This window comes from Tupaia chinensis, unplaced genomic scaffold (assembly GCF_000334495.1).
Source record: "Tupaia chinensis unplaced genomic scaffold, TupChi_1.0 Scaffold144110_1, whole genome shotgun sequence".
Classification (NCBI taxonomy): domain Eukaryota; kingdom Metazoa; phylum Chordata; class Mammalia; order Scandentia; family Tupaiidae; genus Tupaia; species Tupaia belangeri.
In genome coordinates this window covers 2031-8848 of record NW_006203965.1, presented here as the reverse complement: position 1 = coordinate 8848, position 6818 = coordinate 2031, and the positions used below count along the sequence as shown (strand labels likewise).

Genomic DNA, 6818 nt, shown 5'->3' with positions numbered 1-6818 from the left:
TTATATTGTTTTGTTTGTTGAGAGGTTTTGGCTATAGTGCTCATGCACTCACCAGAAGACAGACAGTATACGAGAAATCACCTCCCAGGGGAGATGGCCATGCTGAAATCCCTTCTCCTCCATTCTCCTCTTGTGATCTTGGGCACGCACGCACATGTGCCCAGCTTGAGTTTAAGCCACTGGGTCTGGGACGCTAACTGCTGTTAACTACATGGGAGTCCAGCGATATAGCCATTATGCTAACTGCTGGTCCCCCCATTATATTGATTTTTAAAATTTTTTTTTAAATTCACAATAGAGCTTGTGTGCACATGAGAGTGGGATAGAGAGAGAGGGAGAGAGAAGAATATTCTTCACAGGGTTAGAATCTGGTCTTGCTCTGATCCCCTTCATCTAGCCCTCCAGCCCGTTTGATCTACAGCACTCACACACGTGCCTGGCATGTTTCAGGCTGACCCTTGAGCATAAAAACCTAGCTAAACCATATGGGATCCAGATTCTCTTGAGTAGCACATTATTGCTATGCCAAGAGCTGTTCCTATATTGATATTTTTAAGAGCAATCTTCTACTTTAATTCAAATACATTTCATGGACATATGTAAAATATGACAAAGAGCAGTTCTAATTCAATGTTTTCATTTACATTTAATCATTGTACATCTTTACTGCTTGCAACATTTTTTCCCAGCATGCATGTAGTGTCTGTCAATCAAGACAAATATATCCCCAAATACCTCGTATCAACAGATAACTTTTCATCCTCGTGTCTTAAATTGTTTTTCCGGAGACTCCCACCCCCACCTTCTCCTATACAGTCTCTTCTATCTGTGCTTGACCTCCCAGCTTTTATGCGTTCTATTCTTTCAGTTTCTACCATAAAAGACAGATATTCAGTGTATATGGAGCAGGCACATACAATGTCAGCCCTTTGTAATCTGGCTTGCGTCACTTGGTATTCATTCTTCTATATTCATCTACTTTGTATCAAATGAGAGGTTTTCCTTATTGTTGCTTTTTATGACTGAATGGTATTCCATAGTATACCCATCCCACATTTTTTTTTTCAATCTAGTCATCTGCTTGCACATTTTGTTATTCCAAGTCTTAACAATTATGAATAATGCTGCAATAAACAGGGGAGTACAAGTGTTTTTCCAACTGTGTTTGTATCTTTTGGGTAAATACACAGGGATATTTACTGGGTTATGCGATAGATAAAATGTTACTCTATATAAATATGCAGCAACATTAGCCTGAAACAGAACATCAAAACACAAAACCTATCTCAAGATACCATTTACAGGGAACCAGCAGTTAGCGTAATGACTATGTCTCTGGACTCCCACGTAGTCGACCGCGGTTCGTGTCCCGGACCCGGTGGCTTAAAACTCACGCCGGGCACGTGTGCGTGCGTGCCCAAGATCCCGAGAGGAGAATGGAGGAGAAGGGATTGCAGTGTGACCATCCCCCCGGGGGGTGATTTCTCTATGTCTCTCTCTGTCTGTCTGGCGAGCGCACGCGCCCTACAGTGAAAATCTCTCCAAAAAAAAAAAAAGATACCATTTACACAAAACCTCACCAGTGATTATATAAAAATTTGGTAATTTTGATAAACTTAAACTTATCTTTATCATCATTAATTTCTAAAATAAAATATAAATTGTTTCTACAAAATATGTTATTTTATGTACACTTTACTGCATTTTAAAAATTTATTTATTTATTTTTGTTATTAATATTTTTAATGTGACCAGAGAGAGACAGAGAGAGAGAAAGGTAAAATGAGAAAGCAAGTAGCCAGGTCTGGGACTCAAACCACAGTCAGCCATGTGAGAATCTAGCATCTCAACTACCATGCCACCTGCCTGCCCCCCCCCCCAGTACTATATTTTACAACTATCTTATTATAAACTTATGGTTACAGTGAACAATATAGATCTAAAACATATTTCAAGAAGTAAATGTTAAAAGTATCCCTCACAACCAATATGTTTTAGATACACAAAAGTCTTATATTAAGTGTGTCAAACTTGCTTGGTTTATAAATTTCAATTGATAGCTATGAAGTGAATTGGCCAATAAACTAATTTACTGGTTATATAAAATATTTCAGTGACACTTAAACAATTTATTTACTCACAATTTACTTTTAGAGAAGCTAAATATAAAACAAGAGAGAATGTATGTATGCAATCTCTTACTGGGATGTAATGCTGAACAGATCATGTGAGTGGAAGGGTTTACATGTTGTGGGTGATAGGAAGATTGAAGAAGACAAAAAATAACATACATAGAATGGCTATGCATTTTGACCAATTCTATGCAGGAAACAGCATAGTAAGATAAAGTAGATATAAATAGAGAATCAGAGAATTTCTGTGTGTTGAAAGATTATCAGTATCAAGTAATTAACAAGCTCATGTAAGCACTATTTCCAGACTGTAGTAGGTAAATTTTAACCTATTCTTCCCTGTGGATACTTGGATAAAGAATCTCAAAGAAATATGTCAAAAAATTGGGGAAAAAAAGTGAACTAATTTCCATAGCAAAGGGTTTTTTAATTGTTCATGCTCAACAGTGAACTGATAATAAATATTCTCAAGCAGGCACAAGACCATCTCATAAAATACTTCTACAAAAAGTCTTCTGTGTGAGATAGAAGAATCAGAATTTTTAAATAATTATTTCATGAGACAATTAAATAAATTTAATATGAAGCTTCAAAATTTCCTTAGGCAGTTATTTATTGGAGGATAATTTGCATAATATAACAATAACTTGAATATAAGCTTTCATATTATGTAAAGATAACAATAAGTTTATCTATAAAATAGTGGAATGATGTAATGTTAGTACTATTCATCTCATTTAAAAAGTAAAGAATTGATAGTTATGTATTTAAATTTTTTAATCAAAACATTTACCTTAAAATTTTACGTATCAGTATAGTTCTATGTGTTCTTCCTTAGTCTTTATTATTATATACAATGTATATCTGTTTCTTTATATGAATGTGTGTGTTTGAGTCTGTATACTTGAGATCAAATGGTAGGTATTATTTTGCACCCTCTCATTTCTTTTTAAAATATTTTTTAGTTTCTTTCCTTGCAATCACTTACTTGTTACTTATTCTCTTATAATTTCAATGTATTATTATTATTATTATTATTATTATTATTATTATTTGTTTTTGCCATAGTCATGTGCACAACTGGAGAGAGACAGAGAAAGAGAAAATGAGAACTCACTCCACACAGGCACAGCCATGCTGCAATCCCTTCTCATTCATTCTTTTCTTGGGATTTTGGGCATGCCTTCACATATGTCTGGCTTGATTTTCAAGCTGTTGGTTACTGGACTCCAGCTGTGGTCACCTTAACCCCCACACCAACTTGCTGCCCTCCCTGTATTACATTTTTTAATTGTTTTTTTTTTCCCCTTGCTTGTATTTTTTTTTATATACAACATTTAACTGACAAGTAAAGATTAGTATATTCTACATCTATCCTGGACACTCCTGCTTTAAATTGTGATCTTCATCATAAAGGATGTAAGCATGTGCATATATGCATGCATTTATGAGTTTGTGTGCATACTTGTACAAGTGGATATGTAAAATAGCTTCATTATTAATTATCATATTATTATGTGCACTGAAACCTCAATGGTCTTTTTATTTCACAATGAATACCTTTTTCTGTTGTCAATAAAAATAATAATTGTAACCCTTTTCATAAAAAATAAAATGTAGTCCGTAGTGTCATCATACAATGACAAAGAGGTTAACTGCTACTTTTATATTAATTTAAGGAGAAGTTTGGACTATTGGTTCCTTTCAATGATTTTAATTTACATGTATGCTAATGGTTTTGAAATCTCTCTCTTGTAAAAATCGCTTTGCTGTGTCCACACTGAGAAATTAAAATAATTTCATGCTCAAGATTAGCTGAAATCATTATGTTCATAATATCTAACATTTTGTGTAGGAAGGAAAAAATAGAACAAAGTTTTCTTTCTTTGTCTAGCAGCTCCTGTGTTTGTGGGACTGATTATACAACTGCTAATATAACAAGAGGAGACAACATTCTTTCATTCTTATTGTATGCAAGACAGATTTTATTTTTATTTTTTTTTATTTTATGAGTAAATAGAGAGTAAGCAATAGAGAGAGAGATATCCATTAACCCTGACAAGGTTGTGACACTGTGATCCACTCCTAACTTCCACCAGTCATGAATCATGTGTGCATTTGGGCTCAGCATGCTTATGGAGGTCTCAAGACATGAACTAGCCATGTTCTTAACATTCTTCTAGGTGGGTGTGCCTCACAGAGTATCATGACTTACCATTGAGCCACTACAAGGTCCCTATACTAGCCCCTGTTTTAAGAGCTTTATATATCATCTTAGTGAATTCTTTAAAAAAATCTCATGACATGAGAAATAGTGATTGACTTTAAAAAAATTATTGGAATAATAATAATGATTGGGAAAAACAATGAAATGATATTGAATGATGAAGTAGGGATATTAATGTCTCTATATTGACTGACATGCATGACATTCCCTTTTGAAAAGCAATGTAATACACTGTAAAGTTATATGCAATTCAATGTAATATAAAGAAGATTATGATGATAATAAAAAATAAAGAAAAAAAGAAAAAAAATCTCATAATGTGTACTTTATGTCCATTACAAAGAAAAAAAAACCACAAAAGTCCCAGCAAGAGCAATCATTCCTGAAACAATCTAAAATTCAAAATTTGAACTCAGATCCTACATACTCAATTACTGGGTTATAATGCTAACCATATGAGTACTCTTGCTTTTGAACTACAGACGTAATATAGGAAAATAAGCAGAAAATGTGTTAGGTTGATTTGAGATTTTACTTTCCATTTGTTTACCATATGAGAGTAGGCTGCATTTTTAGTCCTCCATTTTTCTATGTTAGTATAAGTTGGAATTGATATGGAACTATTATCCTTTTAGTCTGTTGAAACAATGAAGAGTATTAAAAAAAAAAAAAAGAAGTCCTTGGTCTCCTACTGATCTAAACAAAAATGACATGCATGGTAAAATTTTAACATCTCCTTTATGGGTAAATGTTGTGTCATTGTCCTTCCTCATGCAGGCATGATACAACATGTTCAGTATAACTTTAGGTACTCTTCAATTATGGAGCTACTTAGAAAATTAAAACCACTAAGCAGTTTAGTCTACATTAACCAAATGTCTTACAAAAACAAACAAACAAAAAATGTCCAGAGAATCCTCTCCTGAATTGCCTTGATCTTAATCCCATAAACTATGGGATACCATCACATAAAGAATACCAAGGAGGATATATAACATACACACACACAGACACACACACAGATATGCTTTGGTCCCCAAATTGGTGAGCAAGGGCAGAAAAGAAAGTTGGAGTATAGTAAAGGAAGATGACACAGACATGGAAACCAAAAGGACCCAGAGCCTTGAGTTGGACATCTTGGGAAGGAATTCTAAACACAGTACAAAATATAAAGTTATAGGAGATGGTAATAAGCAGTATATCTAGGCATGTGGAAAGTAGGAATACAATTATCCCATAATAGATGTTAATCTTACTGTTATCACATGCCAGCCTGGCAATGCCCATGTGCTCACAATACAAGTGATGAACAATGTTCCTCCACAATAATTAAGCTGATAAACCAAGAAAAAAATAAAATTAAAAAAAAATAAACAGGAGAAAGCATATGATGAATCCCCAAGATACAGAAGCAATGCCAATTTTTCCAATGACTGAAGGATTTAAGAGTTATAATCATATCTTAGTGGGTAACATATAGCCACATAATGATCAAAAACCATGGCCAGCAATATGGCAGACTATGCCACAAAGATGAACTGGAGGAAAAACATCTGAGTCACACAGTCACCAAAAGATATACTCCTGGCATAGAATCAGAAGACTGTTAACATCTTTGGTGTTGTGAGTGTGGAGAAAGGGACACCTTCCAGGGCCAACATGGAAACGTATAGGTACATGGGTTCATGGAGACTGCACTCAGTGAGGATCAGGAATAATAAGAAAGTGTTGCCTGAAACAGCCACTATGAACATGCAACAGATGTTCTGAGAACATAATTTTTATAATTTCCAGTATTTTAAATTAAAGCATGTCATATATTTCAGAAACCTATCTTTCTCTTCTTTTCCTTTTTTTTTTTTTAATTTAGTTCTTTGCCTTGGGTTTTTTGTTTGTTTGTTTGTTTGTTTTGGTATAGGACATGTCCTAATTTTTCTCCAATGTCAGTATGCAATTTCATTTTGTCATATCTTTGCCAGAATCATTTATCTATTGTAAGTGAAATGACATTTCTGTATTTCATGGGTACAAAAATGACCTTCTTCTTAAACTACCATTGTACTGAAACCACATTTTATAACATTGCCTTGGTTCCCTTTGCCATTTTAATGAACTGTTAATAAGTAAAGTATTTAAAATATGTAGTTTTTATAATTGTTTCCCACTAAAATTACCCAAGTTGTAGATGTTTGATGTTATTACAAATTCACCAGGCTTTTACTTGAAATGAACCATCCATTAGGAGAAATGAACCTTACCTGGGCTTTGAGATGATTATTGAATTAAGACGGAATTCTATTTTAGTAAGCATTAATATAAAAATTTTAAAGACTATTTAAGTGGGATAGTATTTAAAAATGAGTAAACTTAAGGATACTAAGGAACAATATTTACAAAGTGGTGTTGTGCTAAAGCCTCCTTGATAAATATGAAACTGAGTTGAAAGACTGGTTACAGTA

At 33.7% G+C, this 6818-nt stretch overlaps 1 pseudogene; it reads right to left on the bottom strand.

Moving 5' to 3' along the window:
• Positions 1-5310: 5310 nt before the first annotated feature.
• Positions 5311-6125, bottom strand: LOC102488528 (olfactory receptor 52Z1-like; annotated as a pseudogene).
• Positions 6126-6818: the final 693 nt, after the last annotated feature.